Below are 19,918 nucleotides of genomic sequence, written 5' to 3' on the forward strand. Positions count from 1 at the left end.
TCAGAGGGGCAGTACTGAGGATTAGCTCTGTACTGTCAGAGGGGCAGTACTGAGGATTAGCTCCGTACTGTCAGAGGGGCAGGATTGAGGATTAGCTCTGTACTGTCAGAGGGACAGTACTGAGGATTAGCTCTGTACTGTCAGAGGGACAGTATTGAGGATTAGCCCTGTTCTGTCAGAGGGGCAGTACTGAGAATTAGCTCTGTACTGTCAGAGGGGCAGTACTGAGGATTAGCTCTGTACTGTCAGAGGGGCAGTACTGAGGATTCACACTGTACTGTCAGAGGGACAGTACTGAGGATTAGCTCTGTACTGTCAGAGAGGCAGTACTGAGGATTAGCTCTGTACTGTCAGAGGGGTAGTATTGAGGATTAGCTCTGTACTGTCAGAGGGACAGTACTGAGGATTCACACTGTACTGTCAGAGGGGCAGTACATAGAACATAGAACATAGAACAGTACAGCACAGAACAGGCCCTTCGGCCCTCGATGTTGTGCCGAGCCATGATCACCCTACTCAAACCCACGTATACACCCTATACCCGTAACCCAACAACCCCCCCCCCCCCCCCCCTTAACCTTACTTTTTAGGACACTACGGGCAATTTAGCATGGCCAATCCACCTAACCCGCACATCTTTGGACTGTGGGAGGAAACCGGAGCACCCGGAGGAAACCCACTCACACACGGGGAGGACGTGCAGACTCCGCACAGACAGTGACCCAGCCGGGAATCGAACCTGGGACCCTGGAGCTGTGAAGCATTTATGCTAACCACCATGCTACCGTGCTGCCAGAGGGACAGTATTGAGGATTCACACTGTACTGTCAGAGGGACAGTACTGAGGATTCACACTGTACTGTCAGAGGGACAGTATTGAGGATTCACACTGTACTGTCAGATGGACAGTACTGAGGATTCACACTGTACTGTCAGAGGGGGTGTACTGAGGATTATCACTGTACTGTCAGAGGGACAGTACTGAGGATTCACACTGTACTGTCAGAGGGGGTGTACTGAGGATTCACACTGTACTGTCAGATGGACAGTACTGAGGATTCACACTGTACTGTCAGAGGGGGTGTACTGAGGATTAGCTCCGTACTGTCAGAGGGACAGTACTGAGGATTCACACTGTACTGTCAGAGGGGCAGGATTGAGGATTAGCTCTGTACTGTCAGAGAGGCAGTACTGAGGATTCACACTGTACTGTCAGAGAGGCAGTACTGAGGATTCACACTGTACTGTCAGAGGGGGTGTACTGAGGATTCACACTGTACTGTCAGATGGACAGTACTGAGGATTCACACTGTACTGTCAGAGGGGGTGTACTGAGGATTAGCTCCGTACTGTCAGAGGAACAGTACTGAGGATTCACACTGTACTGTCAGAGGGGCAGGATTGAGGATTAGCTCTGTACTGTCAGAGGGGCAGTACTGAGGATTAGCTCCGTACTGTCAGAGGGACAGTACTGAGGATTCACACTGTACTGTCAATGAGGCAGTACTGAGGGATTAGCATTGTACTGTCAGAGGGACAGTATTGAGGATTAGCTCTGTACTGTCAGAGGGGGAGTACTGAGGATTAGCTCTGTACTGTCAGAGGGACAGTATTGAGGATTAGCACTGTAATATCAGAGGGACAGTACTGAGGATTAGCTCTGTACTGTCAGAGGGACAGTACTGATGATTAGCACTGTACTGTCAGAGGGGCAGTATTGAGGATTAGCCCTGTACTGTCAGAGGGGCAGTACTGAGGATTAGCTCTGTACTGTCAGAGGGGTAGTACTGAGGATTAGCACTGTACTGTCAGAGGGGTAGTACTGAGGATTAGCACTGTACTGTCAGAGGGACAGTATTGAGGATTAGCTCTGTACTGTCAGAGGGGCAGTACTGAGGATTCACACTGTACTGTCAGAGGGACAGTATTGAGGATTAGCACTGTACTGTCAGAGGGACAGTATTGAGGATTAGCTCTGTACTGTCAGAGGGACAGTATTGAGGATTAGCTCTGTACTGTCAGAGGGGCAGGATTGAGGATTAGCCCTGTACTGTCAGAGGGGCAGTACTGAGGATTCACACTGTACTGTCAGAGGGACAGTACTGAGGATTCACACTGTACTGTCAGAGGGACAGTACTGAGGATTCACACTGTACTGTCAGAGGGACAGTACTGAGGATTCACACTGTACTGTCAGAGGGACAGTACTGAGGATTCACACTGTACTGTCAGAGGGACAGTACTGAGGATTCACACTGTACTGTCAGAGGAGTAGTACTGAGGATTAGCTCTGTACTGTCAGAGGGGCAGTACTGACGGCTCACACTGTACTGTCAGAGGGACAGGATTGAGGATTCACACTGTACTGTCAGAGGGACAGTACTGAGGATTAGCACTGTACTGTCAGAGGGACAGTACTGAGGATTAGCACTGTACTGTCAGAGGGGCAGTACTGAGGATTAGCTCTGTACTGTCAGAGGGGCAGTACTGACGGCTCACACTGTACTGTCAGAGGGACAGGATTGAGGATTCACACTGTACTGTCAGAGGGACAGTACTGAGGATTAGCACTGTACTGTCAGAGGGACAGTACTGAGGATTAGCACTGTACTGTCAGAGGGGCAGTACTGAGGATTAGCTCTGTACTGTCAGAGGGGTAGTATTGAGCATTAGCTCTGTACTGTCAGAGGGAAAGTATTGAGGATTAGCACTGTACTGTCAGAGGGGCAGTACTGAGGATTCACACTGTACTGTCAGAGGGGCAGTACTGAGGATTAGCACTGTACTGTCAGAGGGGCAGTACTGAGGATTAGCACTGTACTGTCAGAGGGGTAGTACTGAGGATTCACACTGTAATGTCAAAGGGACAGGATTGAGGATTAGCACTGTACTGTCAGAGGGGCAGTACTGAGGATTAGCACTGTACAGTCAGAGGGGCAGTACTGAGGATTAGCTCTGTACTGTCAGAGGGACGGTACTGAGGATTAGCTCTGTACTGTCAGAGGGACAGTACTGAGGATTAGCTCTGTACTGTCAGAGGGGCAGTACTGAGGATTAGCACTGTACTGTCAGAGGGACGGTACTGAGGATTAGCTCTGTACTGTCAGAGGGACGGTACTGAGGATTAGCTCTGTACTGTCAGAGGGGCAGTACTGAGGATTCACACTGTACTGTCAATGAGGCAGTACTGACGGATTAGCACTGTACTGTCAGAGGGGCAGTACTGAGTATTAGCACTGTACTGTCAGAGGGGCAGTATTGAGGATTCACACTGTACTGTCAGAGGGGCAGTACTGAGGATTAGCTCTGTACTGTCAGAGGGGCAGTACTGAGGATTAGCTCCGTACTGTCAGAGGGGCAGTACTGAGGACTCACACTGTACTGTCAGAGGGACAGTACTGAGGATTAGCTCTGTACTGTCAGAGAGGCAGTACTGAGGATTAGCTCTGTACTGTCAGAGGGGTAGTACTGAGGATTAGCTCTGTACTGCCAGAGGGGCAGTATTGAGGATTAGCTCTGTACTGTCAGAGGGACAGTACTGAGGATTCACACTGTACTGTCAGAGGGGCAGTACATAGAACATAGAACAGTACAGCACAGAACAGGCCCTTCGGCCCTCGATGTTGTGCCGAGCCATGATCACCCTACTCAAACCCACGTATACACCCTATACCCGTAACCCAACAACCCCCCCCCCCCCCCCCTTAACCTTACTTTTTAGGACACTACGGGCAATTTAGCATGGCCAATCCACCTAACCCGCATATCTTTGGACTGTGGGAGGAAACCGGAGCACCCGGAGGAAACCCACTCACACACGTGGAGGACGTGCAGACTCCGCACAGACAGTGACCCAGCCGGGAATCGAACCTGGGACCCTGGAGCTGTGAAGCATTTATGCTAACCACCATGCTACCGTGCTGCCAGAGGGACAGTATTGAGGATTCACACTGTACTGTCAGAGGGACAGTACTGAGGATTCACACTGTACTGTCAGAGGGACAGTATTGAGGATTCACACTGTACTGTCAGATGGACAGTAGTGAGGATTCACACTGTACTGTCAGAGGGGGTGTACTGAGGATTATCACTGTACTGTCAGAGGGACAGTACTGAGGATTCACACTGTACTGTCAGAGGGGGTGTACTGAGGATTCACACTGTACTGTCAGATGGACAGTACTGAGGATTCACACTGTACTGTCAGAGGGGGTGTACTGAGGATTAGCTCCGTACTGTCAGAGGGACAGTACTGAGGATTCACACTGTACTGTCAGAGGGGCAGGATTGAGGATTAGCTCTGTACTGTCAGAGGGGCAGTACTGAGGATTAGCACTGTACTGTTGAGGAGTAGTACTGAGGATTAGCTCTGTACTGTCAGAGGGGCAGTACTGACGGCTCACACTGTACTGTCAGAGGGAAAGTATTGAGGATTAGCACTGTACTGTCAGAGGGGCAGTACTGAGGATTCACACTGTACTGTCAGAGGGGCAGTACTGAGGATTAGCACTGTACTGTCAGAGGGGCAGTACTGAGGATTAGCACTGTACTGTCAGAGGGGTAGTACTGAGGATTCACACTGTAATGTCAAAGGGACAGGATTGAGGATTAGCACTGTACTGTCAGAGGGGCAGTACTGAGGATTAGCACTGTACAGTCAGAGGGGCAGTACTGAGGATTAGCTCTGTACTGTCAGAGGGACGGTACTGAGGATTAGCTCTGTACTGTCAGAGGGACAGTACTGAGGATTAGCTCTGTACTGTCAGAGGGGCAGTACTGAGGATTAGCACTGTACTGTCAGAGGGACGGTACTGAGGATTAGCTCTGTACTGTCAGAGGGACGGTACTGAGGATTAGCTCTGTACTGTCAGAGGGGCAGTACTGAGGATTCACACTGTACTGTCAATGAGGCAGTACTGACGGATTAGCACTGTACTGTCAGAGGGGCAGTACTGAGTATTAGCACTGTACTGTCAGAGGGGCAGTATTGAGGATTCACACTGTACTGTCAGAGGGGCAGTACTGAGGATTAGCTCTGTACTGTCAGAGGGGCAGTACTGAGGATTAGCTCCGTACTGTCAGAGGGGCAGTACTGAGGACTCACACTGTACTGTCAGAGGGACAGTACTGAGGATTAGCTCTGTACTGTCAGAGAGGCAGTACTGAGGATTAGCTCTGTACTGTCAGAGGGGTAGTACTGAGGATTAGCTCTGTACTGCCAGAGGGGCAGTATTGAGGATTAGCTCTGTACTGTCAGAGGGACAGTACTGAGGATTCACACTGTACTGTCAGAGGGGCAGTACATAGAACATAGAACAGTACAGCACAGAACAGGCCCTTCGGCCCTCGATGTTGTGCCGAGCCATGATCACCCTACTCAAACCCACGTATACACCCTATACCCGTAACCCAACAACCCCCCCCCCCCCCCTTAACCTTACTTTTTAGGACACTACGGGCAATTTAGCATGGCCAATCCACCTAACCCGCATATCTTTGGACTGTGGGAGGAAACCGGAGCACCCGGAGGAAACCCACTCACACACGGGGAGGACGTGCAGACTCCGCACAGACAGTGACCCAGCCGGGAATCGAACCTGGGACCCTGGAGCTGTGAAGCATTTATGCTAACCACCATGCTACCGTGCTGCCAGAGGGACAGTATTGAGGATTCACACTGTACTGTCAGAGGGACAGTACTGAGGATTCACACTGTACTGTCAGAGGGACAGTATTGAGGATTCACACTGTACTGTCAGATGGACAGTACTGAGGATTCACACTGTACTGTCAGAGGGGGTGTACTGAGGATTATCACTGTACTGTCAGAGGGACAGTACTGAGGATTCACACTGTACTGTCAGAGGGGGTGTACTGAGGATTCACACTGTACTGTCAGATGGACAGTACTGAGGATTCACACTGTACTGTCAGAGGGGGTGTACTGAGGATTAGCTCCGTACTGTCAGAGGGACAGTACTGAGGATTCACACTGTACTGTCAGAGGGGCAGGATTGAGGATTAGCTCTGTACTGTCAGAGAGGCAGTACTGAGGATTAGCTCTGTACTGTCAGAGGGACAGTACTGAGGATTCACACTGTACTGTCAGAGAGGCAGTACTGAGGATTCACACTGTACTGTCAGAGGGGGTGTACTGAGGATTCACACTGTACTGTCAGATGGACAGTACTGAGGATTCACACTGTACTGTCAGAGGGGCAGGATTGAGGATTAGCACTGTACTGTCAGAGGGGCAGTACTGAGGATTAGCTCCGTACTGTCAGAGGGACAGTACTGAGGATTCACACTGTACTGTCAGAGGGGCAGTATTGAGGATTAGCTCTGTACTGTCAGAGGGGCAGTATTGAGGATTAGCTCTGTACTGTCAGAGGGGCAGTACTGAGGATTAGCACTGTACTGTCAATGAGGCAGTACTGAGGGATTAGCATTGTACTGTCAGAGGGACAGTATTGAGGATTAGCTCTGTACTGTCAGAGGGGGAGTACTGAGGATTAGCTCTGTACTGTCAGAGGGGCAGTACTGAGGATTAGCTCTGTACTGTCAGAGGGGTAGTACTGAGGATTAGCACTGTACTGTCAAAGGGGGAGTACTGAGGATTAGCACTGTACTGTCAGAGGGGGAGTACTGAGGATTAGCTCTGTACTGTCAGAGGGACAGTACTGAGGATTAGCTCTGTACTGTAAGAGGGACAGTATTGAGGATTAGCCCTGTACTGTCAGAGGGGCAGTACTGAGGATTAGCTCTGTACTGTAAGAGGGACAGTATTGAGGATTAGCCCTGTACTGTCAGATGGACAGTACTGAGGATTCACACTGTACTGTCAGAGGGACAGTACTGAGGATTAGCACTGTACTGTCAGAGGGGTAGTACTGAGGATTAGCCCTGTACTGTCAGAGGGACAGTATTGAGGATTAGCTCTGTACTGTCAGAGGGGCAGGATTGAGGATTCACACTGTACTGTAAGAGGGACAGTACTGAGGATTAGCTCTGTACTGTCAGAGGGAAAGTATTGAGGATTCACACTGTACTGTCAGAGGGGCAGTACTGAGGATTCACACTGTACTGTCAGAGGAGTAGTACTGAGGATTAGCTCTGTACTGTCAGAGGGGCAGGATTGAGGATTCACACTGTACTGTCAGAGGGACAGTACTGAGGATTCACACTGTACTGTCAGAGAGGCAATACTGAGGATTAGCACTGTACTGTCAGAGGGGCAGTACTGAGGATTAGCTCTGTACTGTCAGAGGGACAGTACTGAGGATTCACACTGTACTGTCAGAGAGGCAATACTGAGGATTAGCTCTGTACTGTCAGAGGGGCAGTACTGAGGATTAGCTCTGTACTGTCAGAGGGACAATATTGAGGATTAGCCCTGTACTGTCAGAGGGACAGTATTGAAGGATTAGCACTGTACTGTCAGATGGGCAGTATTGAGGATTAGCTCTGTACTGTCAGAGGGGCAGTACTGAGGACTCACACTGTACTGTCAGAGGGGCAGTACTGAGGACTCACACTGTACTGTCAGAGGGGTAGTACTGAGGATTCACACTGTACTGTCAGAGGGGCAGTACTGAGGATTCACACTGTATTGTCAGAGAGGCAGGATTGAGGATTAGCACTGTACTGTCAGAGGGGCAGTACTGAGGATTAGCACTGTACTGTCAGAGGGGCAGTACTGAGGATTAGCCCTGTACTGTCAGAGGGGCAGTACTGAGGATTCACACTGTACTGTCAGAGGGGCAGGATTGAGGATTAGCACTGTACTGTCAGAGGGGCAGTACTGAGGATTCACACTGTACTGTCAGAGGGGCAGGATTGAGGATTAGCACTGTACTGTCAGAGGGGCAGTACTGAGGATTCACACTGTACTGTCAGAGGGGCAGGATTGAGGATTAGCACTGTACTGTCAGAGGGGCAGTACTGAGGATTAGCACTGTACTGTCAGAGGGGCAGTACTGAGGATTAGCACTGTACTGTCAGAGGGGCGGTACTGACGGCTCACACTGTACTGTCAGAGGGACAGGATTGAGGATTCACACTGTACTGTCAGAGGGACAGTATTGAGGATTAGCTCTGTACTGTCAGAGGGACAGTATTGAGGATTTGCACTGTACTGTCAGAGAGGCAGTACTGAGGATTAGCTCTGTGCTGTCAGAGGGACAGTATTGAGGATTCACACTGTACTGTCAGAGGGGCAGTACTGAGGATTAGCACTGTACTGTCAGAGGGGTAGTACTGAAGAATCACACTGTACTGTCAGAGAGTCAGTACTGAGGAATCACACTATACTGTCAGAGGGGCAGTACTGAGGATTCACACTGTACTGTCAGAGGGGCAGTACTGAAGGGTTAGCACTGTACTGTCAGAGGGGCAGTATTGAGGATTAGCACTGCACTGTCAGAAGTGCAGTACTGATGTGTTATCACTGTACTGTCAGAGGGGCAGTACTGAGGGGTTAGCCGTGAACTGTCAGAGGGAAAGTATTGAGGATTAGCCCTGTACTGTCAGAGGGGCAGTACTGAGGATTAGCCCTGTACTGTCAGAGGGGCAGTACTGAGGATTAGCCCTGTACTGTCAGAGGGGCAGTACTGAGGATTCACACTGTACTGTCAGAGGGACAGTACTGAGGATTCACACTGTACTGTCAGAGGGGCAGTACTGAGGATTAGCACTGTACTGTTGAGGAGTAGTACTGAGGATTAGCTCTGTACTGTCAGAGGGGCAGTACTGACGGCTCACACTGTACTGTCAGAGGGACAGGATTGAGGATTCACACTGTACTGTCAGAGGGACAGTACTGAGGATTAGCACTGTACTGTCAGAGGGACAGTACTGAGGATTAGCTCCGTACTGTCAGAGGGGCAGTACTGAGGACTCACACTGTACTGTCAGAGGGACAGTACTGAGGATTAGCTCTGTACTGTCAGAGGGGCAGTATTGAGGATTCACACTGTACTGTCAGAGGGGCAGTACTGAGGATTAGCACTGTACTGTCAGAGGGGTAGTATTGAGCATTAGCTCTGTACTGTCAGAGGGACAGGATTGAGGATTAGCACTGTACTGTCAGAGGGGCAGTACTGAGGATTCACACTGTACTGTCAGAGGGGCAGTACTGAGGATTCACACTGTACTGTCAGAGGGGCAGTACTGAGGATTAGCTCTGTACTGTCAGAGGGGCAATACTGAGGATTAGCTCTGTACTGTCAGAGGGGCAGTACTGAGGATTAGCTCTGTACTGTCAGAGGGGCAATACTGAGGATTAGCTCTGTACTGTCAGAGGGACAGTATTGAGGATTAGCTCTGTACTGTCAGAGGGGCAGTACTGAGGATTAGCTCTGTACTGTCAGAGGGGCAATACTGAGGATTAGCTCTGTACTGTCAGAGGGGCAGTACTGAGGATTAGCTCTGTACTGTCAGAGGGGCAATACTGAGGATTAGCACTGTACTGTCAGAGGGGCAGTACTGAGGATTAGCTCTGTACTGTCAGAGGGGCAGTATTGAGGATTAGCACTGTACTGTCAGAGGGGCAATACTGAGGATTAGCACTGTACTGTCAGAGGGGCAGTATTGAGGATTAGCACTGTACTGTCAGAGGGGCAGTACTGAGGATTCACACTGTACTGTCAGAGGGGCAGGATTGAGGATTAGCACTGTACTGTCAGAGGGGGAGTACTGAGGATTAGCTCTGTACTGTCAGAGGGGCAGTACTGAGGATTAGCACTGTACTGTCAGAGGGGTAGTACTGAGGATTAGCACTGTACTGTCAGAGGGGCAGTACTGACGGCTCACACTGTACTGTCAGAGGGGCAGTACTGAGGATTAGCACTGTACAGTCAGAGGGGCGGTACTGACGGCTCACACTGTACTGTCAGAGGGACAGGATTGAGGATTCACACTGTACTGTCAGAGGGACAGTACTGAGGATTAGCACTGTACTGTCAGAGGGACAGTATTGAGGATTTGCACTGTACTGTCAGAGAGGCAGTACTGAGGATTTGCACTGTACTGTCAATGAGGCAGTACTGAGGATTAGCACTGTACTGTCAATGAGGCAGTACTGAGCATTAGCTCTGTACTGTCAGAGGGACAGTACTGAGGATTAGCTCTGTACTGTCAGAGGGGCAGTATTGAGGATTAGCCGTGTACTGTCAGAGGGGCAGTATTGAGGATTAGCACTGTGCTGTCAGAGGGACAGTATTGAGGATTCACACTGTACTGTCAGAGGGGCAGTACTGAGGATTAGCACTGTACTGTCAGAGGGGTAGTACTGAAGAATCACACTGTACTGTCAGAGAGTCAGTACTGAGGAATCACACTATACTGTCAGAGGGGCAGTACTGAGGATTCACACTGTACTGTCAGAGGGACAGTACTGAGGATTCACACTGTACTGTCAGAGGGGCAGTACTGAGGATTCACACTGTACTGTCAGAGGGGCAGTACTGAGGATGAGCTCTGTACTGTCAGAGGGGCAGTACTGAAGGATTAGCACTGTACTGTCAGAGGGGCAGTATTGAGGATTAGCACTGCACTGTCAGAAGTGCAGTACTGATGTGTTATCACTGTACTGTCAGAGGGGCAGTACTGAGGGGTTAGCACTGTACTGTCAGAGGGGCAGTACTGAGGGGTTAGCACTGTACTGTCAGAGGGGCAGTACTGAGGATTCACACTACTGTCAGAGGGGCAGTACTGAGGATTCACACTGTACTATCAGAGGGGCATTACTAAGGGGTTAGCACTGCACTGTCAGAGGGGCAGTATTGAGGATTAGCACTGCACTGTCAGACGTGCAGTACTGATGTGTTATCACTGTACTGTCAGAGGGGCAGTACTGAGGGGTTAGCACTGTACTGTCAGAGGGGCAGTACTGAGGGGTTAGCACTGTACTGTCAGAGGGGCAGTACTGAGGATTCACACTACTGTCAGAGGGGCAGTACTGAGGATTCACACTGTACTATCAGAGGGGCATTACTAAGGGGTTAGCACTGCACTGTCAGAGGGGCAGTACTGAGTATTCACACTGCTCTGTCAGAGGGACAGTACTGAGGATTCACACTGCTCTGTCAGAGGGACAGTACTGAGGATTCACACTACTGTCAGAGGGGCAGTGCAGAGGGGTTAGCACTGCACTGTCAGAGGGACAGTACTGAGGATTCACACTGTACTATCAGAGGGACAGTACTGAGGATTCACACTGTACTGTTAGAGGGGCAGTACTGAGGGGTAAGCAACTGCTGACAGAGGGGCAGTATAATGGGTGTACTGAATTTTTGTAAGTGTAATCCTATTGGTGGAAATGTTAAATTGAGGCCAGTCCAAGCTCCATCGAGGTCATCCACCCTGTCAGGTGGGTGCGAAATATTCCAAGAGCGCAGTTTGGAAGGAGAGCAGGCAAACTCTCCATGGTGTTCCAACCATTATTTTCCTTTAATCACATCAGTAAAACAAATTATCTGGACATTATTCCACTGCTGTTCTTCGGAGCTTGTTTTCTGATAAATTAGCTGTGGCCTTTCCTCCATTACAACAGTGATCATACTTTGATTTAGAATTTCTTGCTGCAAGAGGCTCGACAAATGCAAGTTGCAAATAGGTGCAAAAATGGAGGGATGAAGAAAAAAAGACATTTCATTCTTCATCCCTCCACTTTCGTAACTATTTTTCTCCCTCCCTCTCCTTTCTTTTCCTCTCTCTCTCCCTTTTCCCTCTCTCGTTCTTTCTTACTCTCCAAGTTCCCCGCTATTTGGGCCCAATTTTAACCCTGTATAAGCGAGTGGTATTTGGGGGAAGAGTTAAAATCTCACCCGAGCTGTCCCTCTGCCACCAGGTTAGACTGTCCCCCGCCCCTAGTGGTCACTGCAGCCACTGCACCTAATGGCAGAAACATGCTGGGTCCTTTCACACACAGCTTGTTGGCACAGTGGGAGAGAATGGATCAACCCTGGCACACCACAGTACTGAAGTGAACACACCGGGGCCACAAGGTTTATATCAGTATCTCAGGGTCCCGAGGCCGTTGTATATTTCCACGCACATGCAAGCTGTGCCTTTTGATGCACAGAGCCCAGCTCGACTCTCTGCTTTCACCGGTTGTGACATGAACATGCCTGACGATAATGGGAATTCCATGGAGGGCAAAACAGCGTTAAAATTAAGCATGTAATCCGCGGGGTCTCGACCCAAAACTGCTGAAAGATACTCAGAAAATCAAATTCCAATTAAGGGCACAGCAGCGAGAATGCTGCTGGAGACTCCACACACACACACACACAAACTACCCGAAAGCCTCTTAACAGGAAAGAGCGATGCTTGGATTCCTGCCTCTGGCTATTTGTCATGGTGCTTGGACCTTCTCCAGTCAGTGCCGTTGTCGCTGTGGCTAAAAGCAGGCTGCAGTGAAGACCAAATTCTGGCACTGGATTCCGGTGCCTGCCTGACCTGAACTGAAGCCTCCTGAAGCAAAGTCAAGGTGCCCACCGCAACGACACCACTTTCGGAGCCGGTGGACGGCGGTCGACACAGGAAACTTCTCGCTCAGTTCCACCCAGCGGAGGGTCAATGAAAGCGCCGAAGAAACGCTGAATAACTTTATAAAATGAAGCCAGGACACCCAAGTGGAGTTTATTTGTCAATTTTTAAAATAAAAATATTTATCGTCACAAGTAGGCTGCAATGAAGTTACTGTGAAAAGCCCCCTCGTCGAGTTCAGCCGCGAGCGGGGCAATCGGCAACCAGTCCACAACGGTGCAGAAATGGCTAATCAACTAATAGAGGAGCAAATTGCTGAATTCAAAGAGGCCTTTTCACTCTTTGACAAAAGATGGGGATGGTACCATAACAACAAAAGAACTTGGGACAGCTATGAGATCACTAGGACAGAACCCAACTGAGGCAGAACTACAGGATATGATCAATGAGGTTGATGCTGATGGAAATGGAAACATTTACTTTCCAGAATTCCTGACAATGATGGCAAGAAAAATGAAAGATACAGATAGTGAGGAAGAAATCAGAGAAGCATTCAGAGTGTTTGATAAGGATGGTAATGGTTACATTAGCGCTGCAGAATTCGTCATGTAATGACAAACCTTGGAGAAAAATTGACAGATGAAGAAATTTATGAAATGATCAGAGAAGCAGATATTGATGGTGATGGTCAAGTGAACTATGAAGAGTTTGTACAAATGATGACTGCAGAGTGAAGATCTTGTACAGAAAACCTTTAAATTTTCTTGTAAAAAAATAAGCATTGTTATTTGCCTTTCCTTTGTTTGTAATTTCTGTAATAGAACATAGAGCATAGACCATTACAGCACAGAACAGGCCCTTCGGCCCTCGACGTTGTGCCGAGCAATGATCACCCTACTCAAACCCACGTATCCACTCTATACCCGTAACTCAAACAACCCCCCCTTAACCTTACTTTTTAGGACACTACGGGCAATTTAGCATGGCCAATCCACCTAACCCGCACATCTTTGGACTGTGGGAGGAAACCGGAGCACCTGGAGGAAACCCACGCACACACGGGGAGGACGTGCAGACTCCACACAGACAGTGACCCAGCTGGGAACTGAACCTGGGACCCTGGAGCTGTGAAGCATTTACGCTAACCACCATGCTTCGCTCCTGCCCATACTGTCTATAACATGTGCATGTATAGTGGCTAGAGTAAGTCCATGTTATTTTCCTTTCCTTCAATATCTTCTTGTCATTGTTTTCTTTCGCATTTGAGACAAGGCTTTGGTGTAACAAAAGTTGCATGTGGCTTTATCTTGAAGTGCATCCAAGCTCTTCTACACATTCAAAGCTACATAAGGACTTGTGGTTTAATGAGGGATCATCTGGGTGTGCTGCTGTGAGGAAATGGCTGGTATCAGCATGTGTTGCATTGCTGTTTAAATGCCGAATTAACACTCTGCATAGAGTAAGGACAGAAAGCCTAAAATTTCTCAGCATTGCACTATAGCAAAACAGGTACTCGTACACTAAACCTTTTTGTATTTGCTGTTCCATACGAGGAAGCATTATTGTTTTACTATGCTCTTTCAAAATTTTGTTTAGCCACTTCGTTCTTTCTGAAATCTGCTTCGGCACTGACATGCCTGAAATTCATTCCAAGTTGTATATTTTTTTCCAATAAAATTACAATTTACCCAAAAAAAAAAATCCCCCTAGTCGTCACACTCCGGCGCCTGTTCGGGTACATGGAGGGAGAATTCAGAATGTCCAATTCACCTAACAGCACATCTTTGGACTGGTGGAGGAAACCGGAGCACCCGGAGGAAACCCACGCAGACACGAGGGGAGCGTGCAGACTCCGCACAGACAGTAACCTAAGCTGGGAATCGAACCTGGGACCCTGGTGCCGTGAAGCAACAGTGCTAACCATTGTGCTATCATGTCTCCTTTCATGTTACGTGCCCTCTATGGTCAACGTGGTAAATGTGGTAAACGGCAACGCTCAACAGTGTGAAACCACAGGGAAATATGAATAAACTTAACAATTGAGCAAACGGCTAGCGATCAAGTTAAATGTAGAGCAATGCAAAGTGTGTCGGCCGGGTATATAAAATGCCGTGAATGGCCCATTACTTCAATGGAAAGAAATAATGTGCATAAAAAATTAAATATATCGAGGGATCTTGATTGAGAATAGATTGAAGCTATCAAGACAATCTTTAGTGACAGTCAGTACAGCAAATCAACTCTTTGGATCTATTAAAAGCTTATTTTTGAAGCAATACTTCATCAATATTTGTTTGAGCACACAGTGTACAGTTCCGGTTGTCATCTACAAAATGAATGGAGCAACTACTGAGAGGCCGCAAATGAGAGCCAACGACAACTGATATCTACGTAATGCCCTTTGTGGTGACAAAAGTCTCAAGGGCCTTATAAAACATAATTAGACACTGAGCCAGGGAAGGAAATATTAGGGAGAATGTCAAAGGCGCTGGCTTGCAGTGAAATGAAATGAAAATGAAAATTGCTTATTGTCACGAGTAGGCTTCAAATGAAGTTACTGTGAAAAGCCCCTAGTCGCCACATTCCGGCGCCTGTTCGGGGAGGCTGTTACGGGAACAATGGAGGAAAAATGGAGGAAAGAAGAGGGTATTCATTGAATCCATAGAAACCCTGCAGTGCCGAAGGAGGCCATTTGGCCTATCGAGTCTGCACTGACCCTATGAAAGAGCAGTTTACCTAGGCCCACTCCCCCGCCTGATCCCCGTAACCTCACCTCAGGTCAATCTGCGGAAAATGTTCCCTAAGGAACAATGGAAGCAGTGTTAATTCTCCAAATACAAATTGGTCAGATTTCATTCAGAAAATAACATTTTGAGGTAGTTTACGTGTAAGTTGAGACATATGGGGCAGAATTTTCCGTTGGCTGATGGCAAAATCGGGAAATGTGATTGGGCAGAGAATCAGTTTTGAAGCGGAAATCAGGGCAGACGGCGCATTCACGCCAAATCACAATTCTCCAGTGCCTAGACAGCGTCAATGTACTCTACTCCGCACATACAGTAAATGCCGTTTGCACATCATTCGCAGGCCTGACCCGGTATTCTTTGGGATCTCGGCAATTCTCCGCCCTCACTGGGGGGGAATTCCCAGCGGCAAGGTTCAATTGTGCTTTTACAAATTGAGAAACAGGCGCCATGGCTGATCAGGGCGAGAGAGAGGAGGTAGGACACGGAGAGGCGCGACCGTGGGTCACCGGTCCTGATGATAGCTGGGGTGGGGAGGGCTCTGCCAGAGCCAAAGGCATGGGGAGGTGATGGTGGTGGGGGCGGACAGGCCGTGGGGCCGGGGTGACCCATACCGGATTGGGGCGGTGTCCAGGCAGGTCCACCATTGCCGCAACCTGCTCGCAGCCAACTTACTGTGCACCCCACTGACCACTCACCCATGGTCCTGCAGAGTGCCACTGGCCTTATGGGTGCCCACACCCTAGCACAACCCCTCCCTCCACCCCATCACCCCCGAACCCCACCCCCACCAATGGCTGCCTTCCGCCGGTGGGGTATCACGGGGCCCGCCCAATGGCAACACCCACATCATCTGGCACCCCTGCAGTGGGGTGCCAGATGGTCAGGGAGAATACCGTATGCAAAGGCGGCACCAGCTGATGGCAACCCTGGCATCACGGATCGGCTCCGGGGCCAGAGGCCCCCACGGTGCTGGGCGCCGACGGAGCCAGGGGTCATAGATCATGTGCGGGGATGGGGGAGGGGTGAACATGCGGGAGCAGTGCCAACCTGGGCCACCCGTGCAGCCAATGGACTTGGTTGGGCATGGGGGTACGCACCATGCTAACATGTCGGCCTTTCAGCCTTGCAGCCCTGCAATGGGTCTTGGAATAAAACCAGCAATGGTGGCCTTCCTCCTAGACACTGTAGTCCTGGGGGGAGGGGGATGCACTGCGGCTATACAAACTGGAGCTGCATGAGGAGGACGAAGCTGCAGCTGTGCAGCCTGCCGCAGAGGAACTGGAATTAGCCGCTGAGGATGGAGAACCAGCCGTCCAACAGGCCGAGGAGGAGTAAGTACAAATAGGACACCGCATAAGGCCCTGGGTATACCGGCAGTCCCTGTCATTCAGGGACCTGCCGGACTGAGCATGTCTTCGAAGACTCTGGCTGAGCAGGGGGACAGTGCATCATATCTGCCGGATCATGGCGTACCTGTCAGCATCAGGGAATGGGGGAGGACACCCGTTACCAATGGATGTCAAGGTGATGGTTGCACTGAACTTCTACGCCACGGTCTTCTTCCAGGTGCCAAGTGGGGACTTGACTGGGATCTCACAGAGCTCATGGCACAGGTGCATCCGCACCGTCACGGAGGCCGTATATGCCCAGTCAGCTCAATACATTCATTTCAATGTGGACCGAACCGACCAGGATGCCCAGGTAGCGGGGATCACCGCCATCGCCAAGATGCCCTGGGTCCAGTGAGTGATCGACAGGATGCAAGTCCCCCTGACCAGCACCGGCTGATGGCAGGCCACTCTACACAAACCCAAGGGGTTCCACTCGATGAACGTGCAGCTGTTGTGTGGCCATCAGCTGTGCATCACACACGTCTGTGCCCAATACCTGGGAAGTGTGCACAACACCTTCATCCTCCAGTACACGCGACAGTTCCTGGCCACTTTGAGGCGGCTCCTGATCTGGGGCATTGGCTCCTGGGCCACAGAGAGTATCCGCTGCGGTCGTGGCTGATGATGCCTACCCGGAGGCCACAGATTGGCAAAGAGAACTCTACAATGCTGCCCATACAGAGACAAGGGGCATGATCGAGCGGTGCTTCGGCGTCCTGAAGATGCGGTTCAGGAGCCTGGACCAAACTGAAGGGACCCTCCAGTATAGCACTGGGAGGATCGCCCAATCGTGGTGGTATGCTGCATTCTCCACAGCAGAGGGGCAACATGCTGGTGGAGGAAGATGACGCCAGGCCTCGTCCGACGAGGAGGTTGCAAGGGTGGGCAGGACATGGGAATCGGGCAATTGCAGGCCGCACAACATATGTGCCAGGGCCAACGTGCATGGGATGCTCTGACCGCCCCCAGGTTCACCAACTGAGGCGGGGGGTGCTGTCCAGGTGCATAGACACTGCATCCCACCCACCCCCCACCCCACGCCCCACTAGCAACTCCCTCCCTGATACATATTTGCCTCACTACAGGGTGCAGGCCCTGGGTTGGCAGTGACGGTGGGTATGGTCCATGAGATGGAGGATGATGATATCCCACCCTGCGATGAGCCCTGGTGCTCCGCTTCGTATGACAACGTCTGACTCCTGCCCACAACAGGACTTACCACTGTCCATCTGGGTGACCCGGCGTGCGAGCTGGCCATTCGTGACACATTCCATCGATCTCTAGGGCAGCAGAGATGGGAGGGTGGTGGTGTGCTGATGGATGAGGTGGGAGGCGGTTGGTGGTGGTGGGACACCAGAGCGGTGAATTCTGATTGAATTGCTGTCCCTAGGCCAAGACCACCGAGCAACCGTTGTGTACAGGTGTTTAATGTGGAAACAAAACATACAGATTTGTGCCCTAGCTCCTATCGCTAAACTGTACCCAGCACCCTTGCCAACTGAACTGGTGTCTAATTTCCTGGCCTTACAGGCTCTAATGCTACACGTCTGTGGATCCCAGTGGTTATAGAAGGCCGTCTCCTGTTTGTGGGGGGAGGGGGGGAATCATAAAACACAATGTTAGACAGTCCGATGCATGCAGCCCAGGGTGTGGGTAGCAGATGGCTTCTATGGGCAGGGCACCTGGCCATGGCGGCTGGCATAGCCGTCAGCATGTGGTGCAGGGTGGGGGTTCGGCCAGCCTCCGGGTTGGTGGGAGATGGTGTAAGTTAATGGGTGTGCCGGATGGGGGTTGGTGCCAGGGACACAGTGCTGCCTGCTCACCCTGGCCGCCCTGAGGAGGCTGTGCAGTTTTTTCCAGCACTGCAGGCCGATCTGAACAGTGTTTCCCACAGCGTTGACCACCTCTGCCACCTGTGCCCAGGCCCAGTGAATGGCAGCGGCTGGCAGACTCCTTCCCAGGAGTCACCTGTACAGGGTCACCTGCCTCTCCTCCACGGCATCTAACAGGTTCTCCGGTTCCGCGTTGGTGAACCTCGGGGCCGCGCTTCTTGCTGCCATCCTGTTAGCTGGGATGGTGTGTGTGGGGAGTGAAGTGTGTACATGTGGCTACAGCTTGTCACCCTCTTGAGTGTCAATCACAGAACAGGCGAATCCGGCACTGTTTCCCATTGGAATCGATTGTGCTCTGTGTGACGCCGGTGCTATCCCCTTAACAGTCGCTGAATCGGTCCAGGTGTGACGCCAGTTTTGCTGTTGTAGAAGTCCACAAATCGTGCCCCGGCATCAACACTTAATATTAAGGACGGAGACTCCCGCCCGTGATGTATGATGAGTAGTATGCTTAGGATAAACAAACATGACCTTGAGCTCTGCTTCCCAAAGCTTTACATCACAAGTGTTTTCTTCACCTCATATCTGGGTCTGTTGTAGACTTGTTGATAGAGATTAATTTATGTGATTTAGTATTGAGTATTAGTATTGTTGTATTGAGTGACCTTGAGGTAGAAGGTTTCCGCCTAGTAATTCTTATGCTTCTAAAATTGATTTCCAAATTATTATTTTTTTGGGGGGGTGGGAAACAGAAGGAACAGGAATAATTAGTGCAAGGATATTTCTACTTGTTCACACTCACTGAGTATAAACTCAATGAGACTGTAACTGTGTACAACCCAAGAGGAACAGTTTGGTGTTTGGGAGTTCTGTGTAATGATAAGCTGAAGGTCCTGTGGTGAAGTGTCCCTTTGAAAAGAAAGATGTGCAATGTATTCAGGAATAGAACAATGTGGTAAATCACTAAAATGTCATATTCTAAACTATGGTCTTCCTGGCAGCTGATCCAAAAGATGTAACAATTTTGTTTTCAAATGTTGTAGTCGGCAGATGATAAAACTTGGTGCTGGATTATCAGGTGGGATTTGGGAGTCAGGAAATATCCTGGCTCACCACACTTGTATTGGGCATAGTGTCCTGAATGATGAAGAGAAGGGGGCTATGAGTGCATGGGTTAGAGTCAGGACTGCAGTCCCCTCTTCACAGATCAGAGGCTGCCAGGTATCATGGCTGTCCCCGTTCTCTGCGCCAATTGTTTTCTTAAGCATTGGCCCCTCCAACCCTCATCCTACCCCACTCCCCATCACTCCCCCATGCCTATACATGCTGACTCATTCCAACCTCTACCACCCACTCACTAATCTTTGCCCGCACACCCTCCATGCCAACTCATCTACAAGGCAACATGTGCAGAAATAAAATAAGGTTCTAGATTTAGATTATGACATTAACTGTAAAA

The 19,918-nt window shown here is 50.1% G+C and overlaps 1 protein-coding gene and 1 pseudogene across 1 annotated transcript in view; both read left to right on the forward strand.

The window, feature by feature from the left end:
- Window positions 1-19,918, forward strand: part of LOC119967664 (potassium voltage-gated channel subfamily KQT member 5-like) — a 397,797-nt gene that overhangs the window by 102,912 nt on the left and 274,967 nt on the right.
- On the forward strand, window positions 12,758-13,264 carry LOC119967663 (annotated as a pseudogene).

The sequence above is a fragment of the Scyliorhinus canicula genome, chromosome 6, assembly GCF_902713615.1.
Source record: "Scyliorhinus canicula chromosome 6, sScyCan1.1, whole genome shotgun sequence".
In the NCBI taxonomy this organism is placed as follows: Eukaryota; Metazoa; Chordata; class Chondrichthyes; order Carcharhiniformes; family Scyliorhinidae; genus Scyliorhinus; species Scyliorhinus canicula.